At 44.2% G+C, this 11,458-nt stretch overlaps 1 protein-coding gene across 1 annotated transcript in view; it reads left to right on the top strand.

Moving 5' to 3' along the window:
• foxj3 (forkhead box J3) overlaps positions 1-11,458 on the top strand; it is a 51,460-nt gene that overhangs the window by 26,767 nt on the left and 13,235 nt on the right. The window lies entirely within an intron of this gene.

An 11,458-nucleotide genomic window follows, 5' to 3' on the forward strand; every position in this document is an offset into this window, starting at 1 on the left:
GGCGTCGTGTGTGTTCCAGACGTAAAGTTTGGTGGCTGTGGGGAGGGGGGGGGTTACGGGGGGGCAGTCCCCACGTCAGCCTGTTGGCTGTGTGTTATCATGAAAGGCAGAGTGCAGTAGGTGGCGTTAGCATCACTCTGCTGAGTCACTTATTCAAAACAGACAACAGACACTTTCAAGTTTTGACGCAGTAGAGAACAAAGACACAGTGTGACTGAAACAGGCATTTCTGACAGGCAGCAACTGAAACAGCTACGGGGTCCTCACTGAAACTCAATTCATCATCTTCCTGTTTAGTTAAAAGGTGTGAAATGTGGAAATACTTTTATATATATATATATATACTACAGTCCATGTTTATCACGACTTTATATGTTATTATTTTTATCCTTTAACTTTAACTTTTTCCGTTACGTTGTTGTTTCTTCTTGATTGAGTGACTGAAACATCCAAAAATATAAAAGTATTTGTTTTGTGAAGCTCACCTCTTCTTCTTCCTCCGCTTCTCTTCTGCCATTGAGTAAGAAAACAGAAACTCCACCTTGGTGTCGTTCACTTCAGGTGAGGTTGTGAATTCCCCGCTGCGTTTCTTCAGCTGAAGAATTCCAAAAGAACTTCTCAGCAGTTTAGAAATGGTTCAAATGTTTGCTCTTGAACTTGAACTTTTCAGAAGATTGTTGCCATTGGCATGATTTCTATCCCACACACACACACACACACCTGAGTACAGGAACAGAGACTTAGCAGAGAGGACGTTAGCTGCTCTTGCTAACCTAACAAACTCCTCCCAGAGCGTCTCCTCTGCGTCTCCTCTGCGTCTCCTCTGCGTCTCCACAGCTCTCTCATGATCTTGTTAACAGGAAAACGTAGCTTTGGTCTGTAAATCGTCCAATGTGCGTAGCAGAGGCTCAGAGCTGCCCCCTGCAGGGGCCCTGGACCTTGCTTTGATCTCATTATAAAATGCAAATACACAGTAGCCTAAACACATCAAAGGAGCTCAGGCTTAATAACAGCGTCCTGGAGCAGTCGGAGGAGCTGCTGCTGCTGCTGCTGCTGCTGCTGCTGCTGCTGCAGGACATCCTTTATCTGGGAGATAATGTTCTCCTCGACGAGTGACTGACTCAACGGCGCTCAGGAAAACCCTGCTCCTGTCGCTAATTTAAATAAGATTGATTAGCTCTGAGTTGACGCCTTTACACTTCCTGTTCCTATCTTCTGACTCGAGCTCGGGGTTGCAGGGCCTGAAGTCCAGGACTATAAAATTGCTCTGGTGCTCGACTCTCTGATACGATCGTCAGCCGTCTGCACCTGCGCCACCGACGCACCGTAAAGAATGCGTTTAAAATTCAAGGACTTTGCTGAGACCTGAGAACGATATAAAGTTCATCCGATCGCCTCGGTGGTTCGGTGTTCCACGTTGTCTAGGCTGGAGTTTGACGTGATCCTGGTATTTTTCACCAGTCTTGTCTTTGAACGGACGCTCTGAGTTAATTGTGGAGCCAGTTAAAGGCTGTGGAGGTGGGAGGGGCTGTGATTCACTCGGCAGCCAGGTTGATCCTGCTGTGAGGCGGGTTCCCGTGTCAGGAAGCTCCAGCCTGGCCAACCGCCCACCAGCCTCACCTTACGCCCGCGTACCGGCGCCCAACCGCTCACACCGTGGCCCTTAGAGTGGGCGGGAAGAGCAGGCTGGCGAGCTTTGGCACAGATACATTTTGGCAGAAGCTGCTGTCCCCACACTGAGTGAAGTGCTGACTGCAGCGCAGAACATAAAAGGCCTGAGGCTTCCACTGCTTCCTCTTGTGGTCTGTACGCCTGTGCAGAGATGCTAGCTTCGATTTCACTTGAAACTGTGTCTTTTTTTGGCACCTATGAAATACACCGTATACAACGTCATCAGATTTCAGGTTATGGTTATTCTCAGCATTCAAGACGGACTGTGACACAGGGTTCAAAGGACGCGGATATTATTGATGGTGTTGTTTACATTTACTGATGATGATGATGGTGGTGATGAAGATGATGGTGATGATGAAGATGATGATGAAGATGATGAAGATGATGGTGGTGATGGTGGTGATGGTGATGATGATGATGATGATGATGGTGATGATGGTGGTGATGATGATGATGATGATGATGATGATGGTGATGAAGATGATGGTGATGATGGTGATAATGATGGTGATGATGGTGATGATGATGATGATGAAGATGATGATGATGGTGATGATGGTGATGATGGTGGTGATGATGATGATGATGATGATGATGATGGTGATGAAGATGATGGTGATGATGATGGTGATATTTGCCTCTCAGGCTGAGGTGTGTCTCCTGCCTCATCCCTTTTATTCCTGTTCTCTAAGAATTATTTATGATACGGATTTTAGATGGTGTAAGAAAATATATTTTTAATGTTACTCTATATGATTTAATGATTTTTATTCTCACCAATTCCCAGTCCAATATTCCTGGTGTTGCCAATACACTGCTGTAGTACTGCTGTAGTACTGCAGTACTACAGCAGTAGTACTGCAGTACTGGCCCATACAGGACTAACCTGCTAATTGTCTTCATGGCTGAGACTTGGTTCAGAAAGTTTTAGACAGAAAAAGCTGAGTGTCTTTGAAACTGACACAGGCCGCCACAGGAGGCGCCGTTGTGGATATGTGTTTCCTCTGGGAATCAAACCACTGCCTTAAAAAAAGCCTCGTTAAATGAATCTAAGACGTTTTCTTTGTTTTTTTGTGGCAATGTCAGCAACAACAGCCACTCTAATATAACTGACTATTTCTAACAACAACATCAACAACAACATCAACAACATCATACATGTACTGTGTATGTACACACACAGACACACAGACTCAGTCCTGGGGAGCAGTATGGTTTTTTTTTTTACTCTTTTAAAAATCCAATTAGTGGTGTTGATAATTAAGGTAGCCTGCTCTCTCTCTCTCTCTCTCTCCCTCTCTCTCCCTCTCTCTCTCCCTGAGGGCCTGCAGATCTGTGAAGCTGGAAACTCATTCATCTGTCCACAGTGTAGCGTACACACAGAAATGAAAGGGAACGAAGGAACCAGGACTAATTAGAGTCCAGTCAGAGGTCTGTAGACTGACTGAGTGTAGACTGACCACTGAAGGTTGTCTTTGACCAGAACCATCACGGTTCCTGGTGATCGGCAGCTTGATACCATCTTCACGGCGCGTGTTCTCGTTTCCCTTTGTTTTAATCCATCGTCTCCGTTCTGTGGCAACAATTAACCCCCGTCACAGGAAGTGTCACCGTCTGCAGCTGCAGCCTTCAACCAAACGCCTGGAGTGAAACTTTACCCCGTCTCCCACACTGATGATGAGGTCGTGGTTTTGTAGTTTGGTTGGGGGGGGGGGGCTAATCTAAATTCTTCTTCTTCTTTTTCTTTCGGTTTTGTCCCTTTTTTTTCAGGAGTTGCTACAGTGAATCATTGATTTCCATCTCTCCCTGTTCTCTGCATCTCCTCCTCTGACTCCAACTATCTGCATGTCCTCCCTCACTGCATCCATATATCTCCTCTTTGGCCTTCCTCTCTTTCTCCTACCTGGTAGCTCCATCTCTAACATTCTTCTCCCAATGTATCCACTGTCCCTCCTGTCTGTTTTGTTTTTGTTTTTTTTGAAAATTTTTTTTTTGAAAAATTTTTTTTTTAAAAAAAAAATTTTTCAAGAAAAAAAAAATGCAAAAAAATTTTTTCAAAAAAAAAAACAACACAGACAGGAAGGTTAGGAGACAAAGACAGAGAAGCCAGATTGAGATGGTTTGGACATGTCCAGAGGAGGGACAGTGGATACATTGGGAGAAGAATGTTAGAGATGGAGCTACCAGGGAGGAGAAAGAGAGGAAGGCCAAAGAGGAGATATATGGATGCAGTGAGGGAGGACATGCAGATAGTTGGAGTCAGAGGAGGAGATGCAGAGAACAGGGACAGATGGAAATCAATGATTCACTGTAGCAACTACTGAAAAAAGTTGAAAAAAATTTTTCAAGAAAAAAATTTTCAAAAAAAAAAATTTCTCAAAAAAAAAATTTTTCAAGAAAAAAATTTTCAAAAAAAAATTTTCAAAAAAAAAAATTTCTCAAAAAAAAAATTTTCAAAAAAAAATTTTTCAAACAAAAAATTTTCTCAAAACAATTTTTCAAAAAAAAAATGTTTTATTGTTTTTTGAAAAAAAATGTTTTTGAAAATTGTTTTTTGAAATTTTTATTTTTTTAATTTTTGCTCTTGAATTTTATATATATGTGTGTGGACTGTGTGTTAGAGCAGCCACAAGTGGATGATGGGGGAATCACTGGACGTACCAGGCATGTCATTAAGATCTTAATTCTGACTCTCTCTTTCACATTGGCAGCCCTAGTATCTGCCCCCCCACTCACCCCCCCTCCTCCTCAGTGTTGCAGGATGGCTGTCTCCTAACTCAGAAACATATTTGATTCTGCGGCCGCTGCGTCCTCTGGGGGGTCAGTGGACTGTGAAAAGGGGACAGTGACACAGCTGCAGCAGCCGAGTGGAACCACTGATGGATGACGTGCCACAGTTTGAACCCCCTGTCCTTCTGGGTGCCCGTACTGACAGACAAAGTCCAGGCTAATCACAGTTTATTGCTTCCAGAGATCTGGAGAAAAAAAAAGTATATTCCTGGTGTAATTGCTCATTTGTCATTGTCACATTATCAGACAGTAGGTTTGAGCTACAACAGAATGAGAGAAGGAGGAGCAGTGACTGAATTCTTCTAAAAGAAACTTATCAGCGTGGTGTTGATCTGTCAATCATGTGTCAATCATTAAAGTCCGATCTTTAATACCTGGATGAAGGGTTCCCTTCAGATCTCCTGAAAATAAGTCAACTTTTTTTCCTGTCACATTTTTGTTTCATATCATTAAGTTTTCTGATTTTTCTCCTCAGCGCAGTTTAAAAAATAAACAATAAAAATCAAATTAATTTGATAATTTTATTCAAATATTTCAAAATATTTTGTAAAAATCTACAAAAAACTGGGGGAAAAAACCCAGTCCTTACATCTGACAGACTTCAGTGGAAACAGAATCCAAGGCAGTGGCAGATGTAGACTGGTGGAGTGTTAGTCTGCACTGACCGCTGCAGGTCTGTGGTCACCAAGGTCTCTCTGCCACCAGTTAATTGCATCTGAATTATGGCATTACTGGGGCAGTGTAGAGGGATGGGGGGGCGGTCGGGGGTGTGTGGCCTCTTTGACTGCTGCCATGTTTTATTAATGGCTCAGCGGTTCTGGCTGCGCTGCATTAACTTGGCTAATCGACTTTGATTCGCTTTCAGATGGAAATCAAACCTAACACAGAGGCGCTGAGTTGAACCTTCAGTCTGTAGCTCCTACGCTGCACAGACACGAGATGTTTGGAAAAACTCTTCAGTTATTATTGATTTATTAGTTTTAAGGACCATTTCACACTAAAACAGAAATAATAATAATAATAATAATAATAATAATCTGTTATAATGATATAGTTCCCTTTGGTAAATTGGTAATTACTGAGTAAATAAACATTAGTCAATAATAACAAACTATTAGTTGATTAGCCAATCAGCTCCAGACTAATTATGATCAAATCTAATGATTCTTTATTAGTCAGAACTCTGAGAATCACCGACTGAACTGGTCTGTGAACCTTGACGTGTGATTCTTCTTTTTTCTATTTCAACCGGTGAGAACTGTCACGTATTTGTTGATTTTGATCTTTTATTTAAATCATAGAAGACAGCGTGTCGCTCTTCGACGCTCCGTGTCCTCTGACGGACTCACCACCAGGTGACAACCAGTTTAAACCATCATTGACTGACCACCGTGGTCAAGGAGCTGGAAATAACTAGAATGGTATCTTTGTTTCTGTAGAACAGAGTCCAGAGTTGGTTATTATTGGTTATAATGGATTATTATTGGTTGTTATTGGTTATTATTGGTTGTTATTGGTTATTATTGGTTGTTATAATCCAGTGTTGTCTCACTACAGTGTAAATGTGCTGTCAGTCGTATCCGTGAACATAAAACACACAGTTGTCAGATCAGATCAGGTGAATATGGACGTTTGTTAACCACAGTTAGGATCAAACCTTTTGAACCTGGCTCTCTACTGCCACACTGAGGGCTCCGTGTCATTACCTAATCTGTCTGACTCTAAAGTGGACAGTTGGCCTCGTCTCTATGAGTAGCCGCAGTGACTTGTTCGTGGTTAGTCTGCTCCGAGCCACTGTCAGAGGGACAGCATCACAGGCTCTTCTTCCGGCCGATAATTAAGTGGCGTCCTGACAAACGGCTTTCATCAGATCCTTCATGTGGAACTGAGAGCATGTGAAGGCTTTCAGGGAGAATCAACCAGAGGATCTTTCACGGCCTTGTGCTGCTGCTACGTTGGAGGCAGAGAGAGAAAAATCAGCCTTTGTAGCACAGAGAAAAGTGAGTTCTGGAGATACGTATTCAAAGAGGCACCGGGGGGGGGGGTTACAACACAAAGACCACAGTCTCTGCTGATGTTGTCACTGTTGGAAACAAGGTTCTCTCTTCTACGGTGACCAAGTGTTAGTCACCTGGTGGTGAGTCCACCTACGAAGAGCGACACGCTGTCCTCTATGATTTAAATTAAAGATCAAAATCAACAAATGCCTGACAGTTTGCATCAGTTGAAATAAAAAAAACGAGAAGATCCACAGACCAGTTCAGTCTGTGATTCTCAGAGTTCTTATTAATAAAGAATCGTTGGATTTGGTCATAACTAGTCTGGAGCTGATTGGTTTAAAAGAACTGTGATCAAACCATCCTAACCAGTGTAACCAGCTGAACCTAATGTAATTAAGGTTTCATTACTACGACTAAACCACTAGTTTGCTGCTGGTTACCTCCACAATGAAGACAGACGTGTTAGCTATGCTAATTCAATCATGCTACGCTGCTGTGGTGGAGGTGCAGAGTGATGTGGCTGTGTGTGATTGGCTGAGAGAGAGAGAGAGAGAGAGACAAAGACGGTGAACTGTGTGAAGGACAGAGATTAAACATGTCTCGTACCATTGGCTCGTGGCTTTTGTTGCGCTGTGACCTGCCATTTCGTGAACATTTTCCCCTCACAGCCTTTCAGATCTGCAGTGACTGCCAATAATGAAGGAAACGCTCAGTTTTTTTTTACGTGGCGTTCGAGCCAGGGCTGTAACCTCCAGTGTGAGTAAGAAATAATGCAGAATATTTCTTTTTCTGTCCATTGAATTTGTGCAGGTCCATTCCAAGGTTGGCCTCACACAGCAACAAAGCAGGTAGTGAAGGGAATGTGAATGCGTACGCCAGTGAGAGACTGAGTTCAGAACACTTAGACTGGAGCTTCTGGTCTCTCACCCCACTGCTCCTGGTGAAAAGGGAACATCCTTGGTGCAGCGTTTATAAACTTCTTATATGGCAGTGGAGAACTATGGGGGTTTTGTCCTGGCTCAGGGTATTGTCTGTGCTCTATAGGAGGCGCTATCCTTGGGTGAGCCTCAGTGAAACTGCTTGCTTCGTCTACTTGGTTCTTTGGAGGACACAGTCAATTCAGCTTCTAGGTTTTTTTTACTGTATGTGGAGAGTTCTTTGGCTGATGTTTTAAGACCGCAGTGAAGTTCAGCATCACGTGGTTTTTTAGCTGCTTTATGCTACGGTGTCTTCTCCCTTTTTCTGACCAAGGTTTGGAGCTAGAGGACGTTCTCATGGCATCGACATCTGTCTGTCAACGGTCGTCACCGATACGATAAAGAAAATGTTATTTTTCAGTAAATATGCAGTGAACTGGACGCTGTATCGTCACCCCTGATTGTGATACGTATTGTATCACCAGATTCTTGCCGAGACTGCCCCCTAGTTGATGTCCAGTGTCATGACTCCATCTCCTTTGTACCTGCAGCTCTGATGAAATAAACCCATAAATAAAAACGTCACAGCTGCAGCTGCTCTGGAGCCGTTCTTCGTACCGTTGTTCTCTCCTCGTCCTCATCACTTCTTCTTCTTGACTCCACACGTGTGTCGGATTATCAGGTTCATTTTCTCTCTCTTGCGTGTGTTGCCATGGTTGTGTGAGCCAGCGGTGAAAAATGGCTTTAATTTAACCAAATGTTGGTTGTTGGTCTGAGGGAATACACTTTCCCTCCGTGGCATCTCTGCTGTGGAGGTTTAATTACTGTAATACCTCAACGTGCAGCACCAGCAAGGGTTAACGCTCAGCTGGGTTCTCATCCTCCTCCACCTTTGGTTTGGTTTGTACAACTTTCTGTTACCGTATTAATTACAGATTTGACAGTTTCTGTTTTTCTCCAACTGTGTCAGAGTTTATAAAGATCAGGGTTAGGGTTACTGTGGTCGCAGTACTGTTGAAGTACCGACAGAGTTCAAATACGTCGTGATACACACTGATCGTTTTAGGATTTTAAATGTGACCTTTGGCCCCGTCAGTGGAAAACTGTACACATTACTGAATCAAACATGGGTCAGTTATTCTAGTCCAACAAAGTGTTGTGAAAATGAATGAATACAACTTTAATTCTAAGGAGGCCGAAACAGGAGGCTGGAGAAAATCACTGTTTTTATTCAGTCTTGATTTTTTTCTTTATTTATTTGATTTTTTAATTACAACTTTTTCTTCTTCTTAATCTGCTGTTAAACTAGTACTAGGTTTGTGTAGATATAAAAAGATCATTTAGGGAACGGTCGAGGTTTAGTGGTGCCGTCAGCGTGTTTTCAGTTTCACTGTAAATAATTCAGGGCCGTCACCCTGTACAGTCACTGATGATATGAAAAGATCGGTGGAGTCGCAGAAACCAGTGTGTGTAAAGGCCGAGGGCAGAGATTAATGCAGAACGTTTGTGACCTTGAGGCCTGAGGTGGTACTGCGTCAGACTCCAGTGTTAGCTTGATGGACGTAGCCATTGAACTGACAGAACGGCACCCTGGGAACCGGATCATGTAAAGTGGAGGTTGGACTGTAAATCTCACACGTGGTCTGAACCTTCTGCAGAGTGAAGATGTCTCGACGACTGCAACCACAGGAACCCTGAGGCCAAACCTGTTCGTCGGTGGCTTCAGATCTGAAACCTTCAAGTGCTGCAGTTCAACCACCTGCCACTAGTCCCAGTTCTGTTCTTAAATGAGTTAATGAGTGGCTCAACATGTGGTTGAACAACATCCGACCATCATCACGCCACAGGTTTTCAATGACTTCAGAATCACAGCGCCTCTCGCAGGAATAAAAAAAAAAACAACAAACAAAAAAGAAACTACAGGAACAGGAACCGACTCACCTTTCTTTACCTGTTTGTGCCAGAACCTTTTTTTTTTAAGTGCTGCCTTGCTGAACCACCGCCACCACAGCCCACATGCCTTCCCACACCCACTACAAATAGACGGCTAAGGTGCTACATTCCGTGGCCTCGGTGCCGATCCCCGAGGCTGAGGAGTACGGTCTGTGTTGGTGGGCATGTCACCCCGTCCATTTAAAATAACACAGGCCTAAAAATACTGCTGTGTGTGTGTGTGTGTGTGTCGGCGAGTGTGTGCACACGCACATGTGTGTCAGTCAAAGAGAGAGAGAGAGAGAGAGAGAGAGAGAGACTGATTGACTTCCCGTTTCCTTCACTGTTTGCTCACTGGTTCTTTCTGTTTTTACTGCCAATAATGTGCTCAGTTAGTTATTGCTCTGTTCGTTAAAGGAAACGTCTGTGTGAACCAAGGTGATCTGTATTTTATATCAGGTCTTGACCCTCCACAACAGAGGAAAAGAGTACACAGAAATACTTTATCACGTCACTGTAAGAGAGAGCTACATAACCATTTAAAGACCCTTATACAAAAATACATATGAATGTGTTGTAGAGCTGCACCGACCGACCAGCAGGTGGCCACAATCAACTAGTTGTTGTCGACTCGTTCCAGTCACCAAACACTTTATTTAGAACGTAGCAGAACCTGTGACTGAGGGCAGTTTGGGTCAAATGTATATATTATATATATATATATATATATATATATAATATATACATATATATATTATATATATATATATTTTTTTTTTCATATGCTGTCAACTGAAGGATAAGGAATCGGCCAAAATACTTCCATTAGTGCATCTCTAATAAATCATTAAGACAAAAGGAGGATTAAAAGAAAAACCCAATTCTTTTTCTCACTTGATATTGACTGACTCTGCTCAGGCAGGTGTTCTGTTGGGGTTGTAGAGGACGGTGGGTGCAGTTCTCCGTGCCACCAGAAGGTGCTGGGTTTGGTACCACCCGGTGTTTAACGCTGTGACTCCACACAGTCTGTCGACACAGGGCGCCACCTTCTGTCCAGCTGTGACATGACCTGTCCCTTCAGCTCAGCCTGAAGTCTTGACGTTCTCAGGTCAGAGGTCACTGAGCTGCTTCTGCTGAGCTGCACATCCCCTCAGTGGGGGAGGTGGAGTGGGGGGGGGTGCAGGTGGAGCTGCTGACGCCTCCACTCTTGTCCTGCTGCGTTACATCACCGTGCCGTGCGTGTGTGTGTGTGCTGGTGTGGGAGGCGTCCACTCACTGCCACAGGACTCTGGTGATGAAGAGGTAGATGTTGGACTACGACCCCTGCTGTGACCCCTGACTCACTCCAGGATCATGTGATCTGTGTGAACACGACACGGCAGCTCCCGTCTTCACGGTCTGGACGTCTCCTCTCTGTGATGTCATTCACGGTGTAGCCTACAGTCGACCTCCTGGTCTGTGGCAGCGTGAAGACGAGCAGCGTTCATCAATAAGTCATGACCTGATGAGGAGACACATCTGTCAACGGGTCAGGTCCAGATGAAGGTCCTTCATGGACGCACACACACACACACACACACACGCTGAACTGTGACAGAACCTGAGGTGTGTACCAGGTACGGTACCACCAGGTACCAGTACCAACAGGTACCAGTACCACCAGGTACCAGTACCAACAGGTACCAGTACCAACAGGTACCAGTACCAGCAGGTACCAGTACCAACAGGTACCAGTACCAGCAGGTACCAGTACCAGCAGGTACCAGTACCACCAGGTACCAGTACCAACTGGTACCAGCAGGTACCAGCACCAGCAGGTACCAGCAGGTACCAGTATACAGTGGTGCAGGTTTGTCTCCTGCAGCTGTGAAACAGTCAGACCATCTGTCCGTACACTTGGAGGAAGAGGAGTCAAAGGATACAAGTGTGTGTGTGTGTGTGTGTGTGTGTGTGCGCCCTCCACTCAGGATGAAGCTCGGTGCAGCAGATCTGAACACTGTAATGAGTTCACTTTCAAAATACTTTACATAATTTATTTCTTGCCCTGGCCCCCAGGGGGGGCACTGGAGCATTAATTAATATCAGGCTCCAGTATCAGCAGCCCGTGTGGAATTCCCGCTGCCTCCCGTTTTTGGCCCTCTTTGA

Source organism: Cynoglossus semilaevis, chromosome 11 (genome assembly GCF_000523025.1).
Source record: "Cynoglossus semilaevis isolate Cse_v1.0 chromosome 11, Cse_v1.0, whole genome shotgun sequence".
NCBI lineage: Eukaryota > Metazoa > Chordata > Actinopteri > Pleuronectiformes > Cynoglossidae > Cynoglossus > Cynoglossus semilaevis.